At 39.3% G+C, this 15,990-nt stretch overlaps 1 protein-coding gene across 2 annotated transcripts in view; it reads left to right on the top strand.

The window, feature by feature from the left end:
* jmjd1cb (jumonji domain containing 1Cb) overlaps positions 1-15,990 on the top strand; it is a 204,330-nt gene that overhangs the window by 119,096 nt on the left and 69,244 nt on the right. Inside the window, exon 1 of one of the 2 annotated variants that reach the window (XM_041816363.1) lies at positions 323-560. The exons of the other annotated variant lie outside the window; for it this stretch is intronic. The gene's annotated coding sequence lies outside the window, so the exon portion shown is untranslated. Of the gene's footprint in view, positions 1-322; positions 561-15,990 lie in introns of those variants that run through there. 2 annotated transcript variants of the gene reach the window in all.

The raw sequence follows: 15,990 nt of genomic DNA, 5'->3' as shown, positions 1-15,990 counted from the left end.
GCCACCTTGACTAAGATATATTGGGGCTAAGCTTTGACTGTGTTTCATCCTCTAACACCTCATCACAGCATGGAGACGGATTAGCAGAAAGCAGGAGCTCCAGCGATCAGACGAGTGAAATGTGAAGCTGAATTGAAGCGAGTAGAGAGGACATGAGTGGGAGTGAGACATGTTCGTACAGAGAGGGAGAGAGCTGAGAGGAAGTGAAAGAGAGTGAGTCAGAGAGTGTGTAGTGAGAGAGACGGCCGGCCCTGCCTCCCTCCCTCCTTCCCTCCGTCCCTCCCTCTCTCTCTCCCTCCTTGCGTCAGCAGCAGTTAAAATGTCGGCTGTGTAGCTCGTCCTCTGCTCTGCTTTCTCTCCCTCTTGGCCATCTGTCTTTTCTTACCACAAGAAGAAACCACACTCTCGCTCTCTCTTTGCCTTTTTTTTTTATACCCTCGTCATCCTCTCTGTTCTTTCTCTCTGACTCTCTCCGGATCGCCGGATCAAAGCTAGTTTTGTCAAGTGTTTTTCTTCAGAGCCATTGCTCCTTGGGGTTGCTTGGAGACAAGAGGAGAGAGGTAATGTTACAGTTTTATGTCCTCGGCTTTTATTGGAACCGCTGCCGTGCTTAAAGTAAAACCAGAGTTTGGTTTGATTCGATTCTCAGAGTGAATGGACTCGATTGAAAAGTGTACGGTCATTCTGCCGTCTTAGATGTGCACATGAAAGTGCTAGTTTCTGTTTGTGTGTGGGTGTGTGTAGTAGAGTGTGAAGCTTGTGGCAGCCATAAAGGTGCTGTTAGCATTGTAATCCATCCGCTTCTTCCATAACTCTTTACTTAAGCAGAGTAGAGGTGATAATCTTCAGCACAACTTTGTCGAATCTGGCTTGTAACCATTTGTATTGTGTGCTTTAGAGCAGATTGATCCAGAAAAGGATGTAATACATGATTAGCCCCAAAAAGATTGATATTTAAGACCTCTAAGTCTAAACTAGACCTCTGGGTACAAGTTTTATTCTTCCAGCTGCTTTTTTGTGTGTTCTTTATTCTTTAATGCATCTCTCTGTGTTTTATTTATCTTACCTAAGAATAGTAATATCCTTTAAACCAGCCTCAAAAATTGAAGTTTAGCGTTGCAGGACATCCGAGTGGGTTAAGATGGTAAATCATTTCATGTGAGCTCAAACATGGTGTTAATAATCTTACAGGATTCAGTTTGAATTCACATGCTCCATTGGGGCTGCTAAAATGTGATGCTTTTAGGCCCTGTAAGTACAAAAATAATGTTGTCTTCTTTTAGAAATTGCTGTGAGGTTTTATGAAAGTACCAAAAAATCTTAAAATCTTGACTTAAAATAACTTCTTCAACTCAACAAAGAAGGGAAAGTCTAATTTGCTCAGTTGCAACTTGCATTTTCTGTATCCTTTTGTGTTTCAAAGGGCAGAACACAGGATAGAGTCAGAAATCAGGAAAAGAGAGAGTGGGAAATGACATGCAGGAAAGGAGCCACAGGTTGGAGTTTAACCTGAGCTGCCCACCTTGATGACCAAAGCCTCTGCACATATGGCACACTGGCACCCACCTGGATTAATTTATGCAATTCAGGCGAGGCAAGGCTCAACTTTATCTATAGGGCACCACTCATACAACAAGTGCTCTACAGAGCAGGGCCGATGCAGATTATCAGTACTTCATTGGACTGGTATTTGGAACAGATATGCACTACTGTAACGAGGACCTGTAAGGGTCAAAATTTTGCAATGTTTTTAAGGCGTACATGAAATTCTTCCTATGTTTATCTTTGTTCTGGTGTTGACAGTATAAACAATAAATATTACATGTATTGTCTTATTGTTCTATAATTCAGTGGCATGTGTTTTTTTTCCAACAGTCAACATTTGCATGCACGGTAAATACTTAAATGCAGCGGGTTTCACCAACCAGACATCACAATGACGTTCTAGTGTTCTGCATAGTGTAATTTTTTGGGTTGAGATCACAATAACACTTTCTTGTCTTAAAAAATGTTGAAATCATACAAACCTCTGTGTTCTACAGGAGCATACTTCACTGTTTCACACTCAGGTAGCTCCCTGTAAGTCTACCTCAGACATTTCTAACATTTTTGTCAATAATTTATGCACTCTGGAGAAAATAAATGATAATTTTACTTGCAGACAACACTGTTAAACCCTGTGACTAGAGATAAATATGGCTATTACTTGTGTGATGTCTAGCCAATCATTTAGTGTTGTGGGCAGGACTTTAGGGAGACTGCGGAGGATGAAAACAGAGCCAGATGGAAAGAGACAACTTGCAATAGAGCCAAAGTGTGACACACTTCAGGGCTTGACGCTAACTTTTTCCTAAGGAGCACATGTGCTCCTAAGTTGAAAAAGTTAGGAGCACCAAACCATCTGAACACCTACAACCTCTGCCCGTAAAGGGTGCTGTCATCACAAACAAATGGTGACCAAGAGGAAACGCCGGTGTAGAAGAAGACGGTCTTTTTTCCACATAAAGAATGAAAAAACACTGAATTACGCTGTCTTGGGGTTTCTGCTCTTGCATTGGGGTATTATGAGTAGCCAGCAAGACGGTGAGCTGTCCAACATGTCGTTCTTAACATGAGATGAATAAATAAGCATGGACAACGACGTGTTGCTATGGTTACACAGAGGCCAAGCAAGGCATCTCTCCTCCATGGATCTCTCCTTAGGCTGATTTTTGTGATGCCCACATGTGCCCCTAAATATTTCTTTACAGTTCGCAGACACCTGTTTTTAGGCGTAAATGCGAGTAAAATGCTCGCACTGTCGAGCCCTGCACTTTATAATTTCTTAGATTTATTAGTGATTGTAAAGTAGAATGCTGATACAGATAAGTGGTCAAATACAGAATATCAGCCTGATAATCAGCTAGGCTGATAATTGGTCGACCCTAATTATGAACATGTTAAATATAAAAAACCTGATGATCTAAAACAAAACATTAAATCACAAAACATATCACAATACAACATCAGAGAGCCATTCATATAATTAGTAAGAATCTGTGAGATCAAATCGTCAATTAATTTAATGTCATAAAGAAAGAAACATGGCCATTTGCAAAGTAGATTAAAATATTACATCAGTAGATTAGATTAGAAAATTAATGATTTGATTAAAAGAGTTGTCCAAGAGAAGTTTAAAGTTATGGGAGTGCAGCAGTTTAAATAGAGCTAACAGATGTAGAAAGCCTTAGATTCTCCAGTTTGTTCCACCGCTGAGGAGCGTAGAAACTCGAGGCTAGTGAGTAAGCTTGACACTGAGGACCTGAGGGGTCTGGATGCCTCATAAGGGACTGAAAGAACCAGACAGGTACTGTAGGCTATGTCCATTTAGTGGCTTTACATGAACAGATGGATCATAAAATCTGTCGTTTGGCTCTCAGGAAGTCAGCGTAGAGACATTAGGACTGGTGTTGTGCTCCACTGTCTTGGTTTTGGTGAAGACTCTGGCTGTGGTGTTCTGATGGATTTTTTTTACCAGACCTGTAAAATCAGTAAAAAAATCTGGACTGCTAAAAATAAAAGCAAGAACAAGTTTCTCTGTGTCTTCTTTGAACGTCAATCCTTGGATTCTAGCTTTATTTTAAGATGGTAACAGGCTGATTTCATGTCTGCCTTCTTGTGGCTGTTAAAATGAAGGTCTTTGTCCATTTGTGTTTTAATTTTTGAAAAGTCTGGTATTTGGTGCCCATGACTTCTTCTTCTGTAGCTGTGGTATTGAAATCGGTATTATTTCATTTTTACCTGCATCATACTGAGGTTTTTAAAATCAAAGATTGTGACGAGCCGAGTCTCTGTTACTTTTCATCACTGCTGTCAGCTCTGACAAATCCATCCTGTAACTTGTGTGTTTGATTGTCAAAATCTTCCTTAATTTTTTAATTCTCTGTGTTTTTTAAACAATATAAACTGTTATTTTAATGATCAGCAGTACCAAAAAAATCGATTCCTTCAGCATTGCATTGTTACTTCAGCTGTTTTCAAGCCCAAACATTGCCCGTCTTACTTCAGTTCAGGCAGAGTGAAGGAGTTTTTCTTGCCATTTTTGGTTAAAGACAACAATAACCCAATATTGTGTAGCAGAAACTTGTATTATGTTGCTGTGGGATAGAAACAGATACTGATCCTGTTTGATTTTTACTCTTCTAATATCAAAGTTTAAAATTCTGCTATCATGACAGCCTGTCTTGTATGCTAGTAGCACATTCTAAAATGGAGTTGAGGATGCAGTTCTGCATTCATTCATTATACAAACAGACATTACATTATACATAAGACTCCAGTGATTACTTGTCATAAAGAGGACTATTCAGCCGGGGTTGTATAAGCCCTCCTGCGGCTCTGCAGGACCTTTTTATGAAGACAAAACCAAGCTGATACTATCGCTGTTTTACCTCAGCTCAGGCTCCAAGCTTTAACCGAAAGTCTCACTAACAACTGATGCTGCTGAGTTTGGATGATGGATCACGTACACAGAGGGCTTCATAGAGATCAGATGGTTTTGATAACAGAAAAGGCCCTCTGAAAGCAATACTGGTGTATTTCTATTTTTTAGTTATCAGATTGCACAAATACATTTGAACTTACACTGAAACATTGAACGTTTTTGTTTATCAAAACTTTTGGTTAGCATATGACAAAAGATTAGTACTTTTTTAAAGCTTTAGTCGAATAAGAGGGATGGTACAATTTTCAACCTGTGGCGTTGAAAAGCTTTAAATATTATGACACCCTTTCATTCTTGTTTACCTTATGGGCATTCCAAACTTAAACCCCTTTAATGAGCTTTAGTATACACTCAGAGCTGTATCACTGCCAACATGACATAATTACTGATGAGATGATTACCGTTATGTCACCTCGTCAAGGTTGGTTGGCTGACATAACTCTATATGCATCCTGTGACTCCTGGATGGTCAAAGAAGAAGGCATAGCCAGTTTGATCCAACCAATGTGGCCGACTGTTCTGATTTAGATTTATTGTGTAAGTTTGAATTTTCAGGAGCTTTGAGTTAATCCGTGGAGCTCATTTGCTGGAGCTACCTTGCTCAGTTACTTGACTTTGGCAAGTGTATAGATTAAGCTGTCAGTAAAGAGCGGGAATACCTATTTCTTCTGATGCTTAAATCTTTGGGACTTGAAGTTAAGTCTTTGAAATTACAGGTAAACTAAGATAGCAATTGATTTAAATTCACAGCATGCACATTTCCCTGCCAGGGGACTCTCAATCGAAACAATAACAAAAGATTACATTGAGAGTAGTGAAAAATAATAGCTGTGATTCCTTGTTATATCTCCCCCTCACTTATGCCCCCTGATGAAAATGAACAGACACATATACATTATCAGGGGTTTTGTGTGAGTGTGAATGAGGCTACACAGAAGCCATGGTGTGCTACTTAAATTGGTGCTGGATAAACTGGTGACAGTCCAGGCAGAAGCTCCATAGGTGTGGCTTTTGAATTTAGTAAGGAAAAAAAAGACTTTCTCAGGGCCTGCAGGGACATTAGCGTCATGTAGAAAGTGTTTGTGGAGTCACAAATGAGTTTAAAACAATAGATATTTGGACGGAAAATGGATACTGTTGTGGGCTTCAGTGTGCCAGTGTTTGCTTCACAGCAGGACGGTTCCTGGTCCGAATCCCGTTTGGGCTGGGTCTTTCTACCTGGAGTTTGTTTGTTCTTCCCGTGCATGTGTGGACTTCTTCCCACGCTCCAAGGACATGCTTGTTAGGTTAATTGGTGACTCTAATTTGATTGTAGATGTGAGTGCCAGTGCAGCTACTTGTTTGTCTTTTCATGTCAGCCCTGACTGGTGACTAGTCCACCTTCTCACCCAGTGATGGCAGAGATTCAGCCCCCTGCAACCTTGAATGGAATAAGAAATATAGAAAATAGATGGATGAAAACGCATGACTGTGAAGATTCCCGTTCAAAAAATCAAAACAACAGCAGCACAATCAGAGAAAGTCCTGGTTTGAAGTCAGTTATTTTTGTACACCAGTGTCGTCGTGGTCATGAATCTGATGGACTTGAATGTGTTTGGACTTGCAAGCAACCTGAAATGGACACATACAGTTTGAGGGGACAGACAGGAAGTAGAACTGAGGGACATGCTGACAGTGTTGACTTGTGATGCATGTAAATCTATACACATTCAATTTACATGTACCACTTTATGGCTTTCCCTAACTGTTCTTCAGGTTTTATAAGTCTTGTTGGCTTTATCAGATTAACAAAAGGTTAGCTGGGTTCTTCTTTAGAAACTCTGTTTGGTTCCTCATTAAACCACAGAGTCATCCTGTTTTAACCTACTTTTTTTTTATCAAGATGCAGAATGCAGAATAAGTCTTTTTTTATCATTTAGTCTTCCTCTTTGTAGGACTGAATGACTTTATTATCGATTGTTGAGTATTTCCTCCTTGTTCTCAGTATTTGTTACCTAACTGCTGCTGTCTGAATACCATCCTGTTTTAGAGCAGCCTGTTTGTGTAACTGTTTATAAATCATTTCATGGTTTTCTGCAGAGATCAGTGTGTGGTAACCACTAGTATAAAAGAAAACTAATTCTGGTGTCATTTGATCATCATGACCAGCCAATCAGGTCTTTTTGTTTAAACAGCGTGTGAGAGACAATAGCTGGGCTTTCAGAGCCAGCGTGTGTAGATTACCTGTGTGAGCAGCTGTGTTTTGACAACTCTGATCATTTAACATCAAAGCAATAAGCAGATTAGGACCCAACCAGTCTGTGAGTCTGTGAGTGTTTCTTAGAAAGGATCTGTTTTAGCGTGACCCACTTATGGCTAATCAGAGCAGCACTTCTCTGTAGGGAGTCCTGCAAATCTTTAACCAGTTTGAGCATTTTTTGCCGCATATTAAATAAAATAATATAAAACCACCCAAACGGCCAAATGTTGGAGTGTGTATTCTTTTTAAATAGAGATGATTTTTATGTAACTACATTGTCTGTATTATTATCTGTATATATGTGTTTTATTTGTTGTGTCCACAGCTGACGTTTTAGGGCTGGCAGCATTAATGACCTTATTTTCAGAGCGTTTCGCTCCAGTGTTCATTGTTACCAGGTTACAAAAGTTGACTTCTGCTTTCCTCTGTTCATTGCCTTGGCAATAAGACCTAATAATCATATCACAGTATCTTTTTTAGCCCTGCCCGGTACCAGTATTATACTACAGTGTTACAAAACGAAAAGAGATAATTCTTTTTTCCCCATTTTTCCCCTGAAACAAACCAGTGATGACATGAAGTCATGTCTGAGTTTAAGATCAAGGTTTTTATGAGTCTGTCTGCATTCACATTTTTACATCAGAATTTGTAATTTACCTTTCATTTTTCTTTTGCTAAGGTGTGTCAAGCTGCTACAACATAATTCCTGATGTAGGCATTCATAATAAAAGCAACAACTACAGACTTTTATTGTGAAGGATTTATTAGCGGTATCATGTTTGTCATTTATTCAAAGTAGCCTTAGCAATAGTACAGCGAGTTTACACCACTATAGAGTCTCCAGTTGCTTCTCTGACCTCGTTTATCCCCACAGCCTTCTTCTTTGAATCATGATGGACTTATAACAAGCTAACCATCAGTGTAAACACTTTTTTAAGCAGCTGTTTAAGCCGTTGGAGTATGAGTCGCTGCAGCGCTGAGCTAAAGACAAACCGTCTTGAACCCAGCTCGTATGAAAGCCTCAAACAGGCTGACAGAGATGCTATGCAAAATGAAAACTCGCTTCATGTTGCTGTTATTACAGACAACAAACTTCAGGAGGAGAGAACACACCTTTTACCTTAATACTGGGCTTTACATTAATCAAATAGATACAAATGGGTGACGTTTGCCTTGTTACCTGGCTGTGCTCTTTTCCGCTAAGAATGTCGAGTGCAGAGAATACTGAATTATATTGGCTTTGCATTATAGATAAGTGCAACATATGCCAGCTGGACTGTTTCTTTTTTAACATGGAGAAAAGCCTCTTGAAAATAAGGAAAGTTGCTTTTGTCAGCCTTACTATCTTTATGTGAAATTCATTTATGAAATGAAAACAGTTGTCTACTGTTTTATCGATACACCTTACACAGCATTGCTTTTATTGAACAGGGTCCTTAAAACAAGAAAAAAACAGCAAAAGTGAGCAGAGCTGTGCAGCGCTGGTCGTCATTTGTTGTATTTGTTTTGACCAAGAGCCTCCTAACAGTAGAATTTATACACTGTGCATTTAAAGCTGTAGTAGGTGAGCTAAAAGGATCCAAAAAAATGACTCATGACCATTTTTAAGAGCTTTACTTTAAACTGAGCAGTGATGATGTTGTTGTTAGTCTGAACCTAAAAACACAGATCCAGACAGAGAGGACAGCAGATAAGCACAGATCAAAGCATGAGTCTTTTTAGAATCAAGCTCATGAATAAAACTCAACATGGCTTGTCCGTACTTTAACCCCACACCTAACATCTTATTCACAGTTTGATGCAAGAGTGCGCTTTTCTCTTTTCATAAAAATTTAATCTAATGAGGTCGGCATTCATGAGTCATTTATCCTCTCTCTAAAAAACGGAAAGAGAAAGGTCAAATACAGACAGTGGGTGTGGATTGAAGGCAGGAAGTGAAAGTAATGCATCAGTGTAATGCTGTGGTTTACCAGTGGACTTTACTGCTGCTTCAGGGTAAACTAAAGGATGTCCTCTCTTCCTTCATTAAAAGCTGTTAACAAGCTCCCTGGAACTTCTTTAGATAGATATGAGCTGTATTATTGCAGTAATCTGAAAGTTATAGTGCCATTAGAGAGATGAATGCAGCTTTTGCACCGCTTGTCTTGGTTAGCCATTACTAATATGAACATTAATGTCTATTATCATCTTGCTTTCTTCTAAATCCCAAGACTTCCCTCATGCAGAGTGTCCCTGTCTCCACAGACAAGTTTACAAGAAATGCACTAAAGCAGTGACACTTGAGGCTACCTTGTGCCTCTCTAATTCACCTGCTACGCCTCATGGAGGTGGAATAGTAGGGCAAAGTCGTCAGCCCTGATCCTCCATCAGAGGTAGTATTAGTGGCTTAATGGGGGGAGACAATGGTAATGTATAACACCTGAGCAGGCAGGGCAGGACAGCACTATATGTGCATATCTGAGTGCATAGATGTCTAGGTCTTGCTGCTCGTTCACACTCTAATGCAATGTAACATCACACACTAGGACACTTCTGTTACACTGCAGTGGAATCAATATAAAAGTACAAAGGTGCAGTGATGGCAGAGCTAGAGGTGCTGGGAGACCCTGAGAGGAGCAGCAAAGGTTTAGTATTTGACAGCTTGGGAATGACAGCAGTCTGGGAGGTTAAAGAAGTTGGCCAACCAGGGTAATGCACAAAGCTGCATTTTCATGACACATTAAAAAATGATGAAATTCCAGGGTTGTAGTTACTCCTTAACCCAGTCATACACCTTGGCAGGATGCTTACAAAGACTTGACTGTACTTTTTATTGTGGTACACATCAAAAAAATCAAGAAGTCAAGTCCCACGAGTTGCAAACCTTTGGTTACCATGTGGACATGACCCTTTTAGTTGGTTGTCCTGCTTCATTGGTGATTCTCATGCCTATTGTAATAGACTTTACTTTTTTTGCTTTCACAGAATATTATATTATATATTATATACTAACCCTATCTTTAACCCATTTAGACCTAGGGCTGCCTAAAAAATCCACCTCTAAAAACCAAGTATTATTTTGTAAACAACCTCCAAAAACTCAGAGGGTTTTCTGCACAGAATTTTACTGTTTAGTAAAACCTTTATTTCTTGGCTTCATTAGCAATTAGAGACATGAATTAAAAAAACATTTGAAAGCGTCATCCCTCGGCTTTAACCAAGGATAAATGCCTTTATTCTGACATTTTTGTTGTTCTCTGTGTCTAAAAAATTCCTGTACAGGTTTCACAAGTTGTCACTGCTCAACTTTAAAACTTTGCCATCCATCAGCTTTCCTTCGTGATAGGTAAAGAGCAGAAAAACAAAATTATTCTTTATCCTACCTGCTGTCTACATGTGTAATCTAGCAAATCATGTTGCAGTAAATAGGTTACATGCATTTAAAACAAGATAATCCATACAGCAACATCACATCAGGTATTAAAGGTGTGTACACAGGAATGTTGCTTCAGGTCTAGGTAGGTCAATAAGTACTGTACACCCAGTTTGTAGAGTTTTATGAGACGACAACGACAGCAGAGCGATAGCATCCCCCGTCTCCTTCTCAGGTTGTCCAGCTCTTCTTTTGATGTTTGTTTAGGCTTTGCATTGACGCTCACCCTCTCCCTGGTTCTGTTTGACCTTCATCAGATAATGGCCATGTGTGTGAGTGTATGATAGTGTGTGTTAGTGTGTGGTGTAGCCTCTCTGGGTCACTTAGGGATGCATGAGCTCCATCACCCCCACTTCATCTCATCATTTACATTCTGCTGCACTTTCCTTATCAATTATTAAACATACACATCCACTCACACACACCCACACACACTGAGAGGACAGTGAGTGATGTGCTCATGGAAGCTGGTTCCTCTGAACTGTTCCACATGTCTGTCCTCTGTAGTCGTTACAGCAGCCCTGCAGAGTCTCTATATGAGTGCTGATCTGCCTATATCTCAGTAAACATGTGTTTCTGTAGAGGTCGGCTGCTTTTAATGTCTGTGTTTTGACAGTAACCGAATTTGTCTCTCCTCACGCCTTTCTAGAAAAACGCAGTGACAGAATGCTTTTCCTGCTGTACTGTGGCAGATGTGACCCAATTGTGGTTGAGTGGGATGTGTGGGTGTGGGTGTGTTTGCATCTGTGTGAGTGTGTGTGGGAAAGTCATTTCAGAGGGGAAGGAGGAACTGTCATGTCCTCTCAGTTTTACAGAGAGGAATCAGAGCAGTGCATCGCAGTTGGAGCTGCACTCTGTGTTTAGATGTTGGATTTCTTCAATTCAGCAACGAGATTTTTCTTGTTTACACCATCCAATGACGCATGTCTATGAGTCAGACCATTTGATGAGAGAAACATTAAATCCAGAGGTGATACTGGGATTTAACGCTACTTCAAAGTGAGCATTAAAATCAAGTGAACAACCCTTTCCATGATTAATGTTGTACTAATGGTGGGTTGTAGACTGTATCAATACTACCATGGGTAAAATTTCTGCCTCATAATAGATTTTTGCAACACTGTCATCACTGAAATGAATGCATGCACTTTGTTTAGCACACACACACATCAAAATTGATGCCACCAAGGTGTAGCAGAGTGATATGTGACAGACAACAGCTCAGTCTGAGTCCAGTCATCAACATGTTTGACTTTGACACCCCTTTGTGTCAGCGTGATTAACCAACAGTGAGGTTAAATGTGTGCTCTCTTCTCTCCAAGTTTAATGTGTATAATAGCAGCAACATGAAGTCTTTATTTCAGACTGAGTTGCAAAAAGTCTCTTAGGGCGCTTTTAAAAGGAAGTTTGATTTGGAGCCAGATGCATCTTGCTGTAGATGCTTTCAATAATTTACAAGTGTGGTTGATTTTGGTAAATCTAAATCTATCTCTAAATTTGAGTCTTGGACAGGAAACTCTTGGAAAATACATTTTTAATCATGGCAGTTTTCTAGCTTAAATTAAGCTTAAATAAACAAGCTCTTAGCAAATGAACGCATTTAACTTGGGTGTGACATCGTTCCCAGCTCCGACATCTGACTTCTGAGGTAAATGGAATACAGCTGAAGATCCTGAATAATGACTCAGTGCAGCATTTGGAATTTTAAAGAAAATCTGTGTACATTTATACATATTTTTCATCTCACCAGTTTCAAACCAGTACACCCAAGAAGACTTTTGAGGGGTATCAAGGCAACTTGGAGCAACAGTGTAGCGTGTAAATCAAGACAGGCAGAAACACCACCAGTTCCAGTAGTAAGATAAAGAAAGTAATTCAATGATGTGAGTGTGCGTCATTTGCAGAGCGTCGCTGCCCACCTGTCTGGGGCTTTAACGCAAACCGTGAGGTGCAGTGGTGTTTGGCTTTGACCTAGCTCTGCAGTGATTTGTATAACAGCTTAAACAACTGTTTTAAGGTGTGTTTGACTGATGACTCCCTTGTTTAAGCTCATGATGAATTGAAGAAACAGGCCAAAGATGCAGCTGTGAGCTCTAGTGCTGCATGGTTTGGTAATAATGTGTGATTGTGATTGTACTGGACAATATTGCAATTGCGATTCCAATATAATACATAAATGGTATCATGAGACTTCTTCCTTGGTTATCAAGGAAAATGCAGAGAGTAATGATTGAATGGAAGGCTTCATTTCTCAACTCAAAATGCAAATATTGAGTAGAATTTAAAAAAATACAAAACCTAAAGTTTTTGCAAAACTACTTTTAAAATAACTTGATATTTTTAAAATAGATAAAGGTTTTTCCCTTTTTACCTCTATAAAATGCAATAATGGCACTATTGTAAACTTAAAGGCCTTTCTGCAGACATTTTTGTAAATCTTTAAAGTGCTACTTAATCCAAAAATAATTGCAGCCTTTTATGAGGTTATATAATTGCACAGCCTGACATCTCAATTGCAGCTGTGAATAGATCAGTTGTGCAGCGCTACTATAGCCTGCCAAAGTCTAAAGTAGCCTGCTAAAATTAAAGTCAATCATAAACATGCTATTTCTGACAGGTTCTTCACAATTAAAGTCCACAGTTGTTATTTTGCTTCAGTGTTTTCATTGTGAACTCAAACATCAGGAAATGTGGAGTTGTCTGTAGCAGCTTGACAGCAGGAGAGAAATAAAACTTATAACTACAGGTACAGTTACAAAGAAGTGAACACAGTGAGACTTAAAAAGTCAGTTTTCTGTGATCTTATGCCCATATATGTTTTCAGTATGACTCATTTTAGAAAGAAATGGGTGGTTGAGGTACATGAACATGCATTAAAATACATCATCTCTTTAAATGATCTAATACTGCGATATAATGCTGTTTCTGTAAAGGGCTAAAACTCACAGTACCATGATACTGGCCACATTGGTTAGCCTTATGTTGAGCTGTACGTTGGTCAGCATTTTCAATACTTCAATATTTTTGATACCTAATGTATTAAAACAATCCAATCCAGCATTTGAATGATGCTTTACTTGACTAGTAGAGAAAGCCATCCCACCCTGCCTCTATAATGTGTGTTTACTTTTTTGTTTCTGCTCTTTTGGCTCGGTTTATCAGCAGTGTGTTTCATCAGGCACCCATGTATAGAGGCTACAGTCTTTGACGCACAAGTTGCAGGATGGATTTTGAGCTTGGCACTGTTTGGTGCATCTCGACCCCCACTTTCTCCCTTCGTAGCTCCTGTTTTTTATCAGCTCTCCTTATATAATCCGGGAAAAAAAGCCCAAAAATAGATTGAAAATGACACTTGCTGAATGAGAAATCATTGCTTGTTTGCAGAAGATATTCATTGCGATAAATTTAGGCTTTTATGATGTGTTTTTCATAAAGACTTTTATTCTGCTAACAATAAAATTTACAATTTATTGTGCAGTTTTAGTATGAGTTACTATTACTGAACATCACGGTGAATCATCCTCACTCTGCTGCTTATTCTTCCTTGTTTACAGCAAACCAAACAGAACAAAGACCCGTCTTGTTGAGTGGCGGTCGGTGTGACAGGCTCGGTTTTATCACATCATCCTTTAGCAGATCTTGTCAAGCCTTCAATTTTATCACACTGTCTTCCCCAATAGATGGAGATGAATATAATGGAACATTAAATGACAACGAGGGTGTAAAAGAACATGTGATACGAGTGAAAGCTCCAGAGATATGTTGCTTCATCTTAGGGTCCACTGTGCTTAACCCTCCCATTTGTCTTATAGATGTTTCTGTTTTTAAGACCTGGTCTATACCTAAAGATGTAGGAGTGTAAACAGAGATGAGGATGGATCTATCATGCAGCCTTTATAAAGAGCTTTACCATCCCTTGTGCCCTTAGTGGTTGCCATGGAAACAGCTCTACTTCACATTTGGTGTAGTTATGTGCCGTAACCCTTGTTAAAGCCCAATCATGCATTCATCTGCATGAATAGTGGGAACCTCGACCTCCTCCGATGCTCAGACAGATTCTGTGCACTGTAATATTTACCTTCATTTACTGCCAGGTGTATTAGAGTCATCAGTGTACATGGAAGGTTGATGATATTTGTTTTGTATCAACGTCATTCGACATTTTTCCATTTGCCCTTTCTGTGTCATCTTCTTGTTGAGTAACCAGGTGGGCTGTGCTTTTGGGAACATGAATTATACATAGGCGGTGATTGTAACCACTGCAATATCACTTGTGAACTGCTGTTTTAAAGCTTTGAACTGAGCTACTTTTCCAGTGATATTGCTGTTGTTTGCATGCAGAAGTGAACCTTTAAAGTGGCTTGCATCAGGGTGTCGGAAACTGAAACTTAACCATGACACTAGTTAATTTTCTGTACCTTTTAAATACCACAGCAATGACATTAGTATTCCTAAAACCACAAATGGGGTGCTTTTGGTTTCCATCAACAAATAATCCAAGCAAATTTCTACACATTGTCTAAATTGCTTTACAACCACAGTGGCAATGTTTTGGTCAAAAGTGTCCCCCCCTCTGGTCTCTGTGTGTTGCAACTCTTGCCTCTCTCTGAGATGCCATTGGTTATGAAATTCTCAAGAATAGATTTGTGGAATTTAGATGTTATTCTCTCTTTTTCTTTTGATAGCTTTGGGTTTAACATGTGACAGACAAGTGTACATCAAAAAAATCTTCACCTGTGATTTAATTCAAGAAGTGAAACTTTGATGCTAGATTCATCATTACAAAGTGAAATATTTCAAGACCTTTTTAGTTTTAATGCTGGTTATGCTTACAGCTCAAAAAAAAAAAAAATCCACACTCTCAAAATATTATAATATCAGAAAACATCAATCCAAAAAAGTATTCATAGTACAGGAATGTTGACCTTCTGGAAAATTCTGCTCATTTATGCCCTCAGCAATTGGTTGGAGCTCTTTTTGCACAAATTCCTGCATCTATGCGACATGGAACCAATCAGTCCGTGGCACTGCCGGGGTGTTATGAAGCCAGGGGTGCTCTGGTAGCAGCCTTCAGCTCATCTGTATTGTTGAGTCTAGTGTCTCTCATCTTCCTCTTGGCATACCTCAGAGATTCTCTGTGGGGTCCAGGCCAGACCAGTTGGCAGGCCAATCAAGCACAGTAATACCATGGTCAGTAAACCATTTTCTGGTAGTTTTGGCTTCACTATTGGCAGATGCCAGCTCCTGCTGGAAAAGGAAATCAGAATCTCTTTAAATTTCTTAGCAGATGGAAGCATGAAGTTCATATCTGCCAGTACCAACCATGCACAAGATATCGTGCATCCCTAAGACTTATGAGCACAGAGACAGATTTGCATGCCCACCTTTCACTAAAGTGGAGACAATTGGAGCGTCCAAGTCCAATATCACAGTTATAATTTTTGAAAAAAATGAATGGCATAGTGGTTTAGCTTAAGGCTGGGTTTTGAGTCAGGTGTGCTGGGAGGCTACCAGTATTTAAAAAAAAACATCATACCCTTCTTAATATGATTCAAACTTGGATATGAATGCATTCATCAGTGAAATGTTCTCTTGATGCCACAGAACAGGACAAACATGACATTTATATTATAAAAAGTCCAAATCCTTCAAGAACAATTTGTTTGCTTGTAAAAATGTTTGATATTTTAGAACATTCCCCTTGCATTTTTTCTAAACCTGAGTTGTTTTAATGATTGATGGTTTTGAAAAGTGACAAAATTAGAAAAAAACCTGCAGATTTCCAGTCCTGCTGCAAGGGACAGAGAGCAACTCTACACTGCACAAGTACCAAAACATTGTCAAAATATCTGTTCA

Source organism: Cheilinus undulatus, linkage group 20 (genome assembly GCF_018320785.1).
Source record: "Cheilinus undulatus linkage group 20, ASM1832078v1, whole genome shotgun sequence".
Lineage (NCBI taxonomy): Eukaryota > Metazoa > Chordata > Actinopteri > Labriformes > Labridae > Cheilinus > Cheilinus undulatus.
This window is presented reverse-complemented; position numbering and strand designations above follow the sequence as displayed.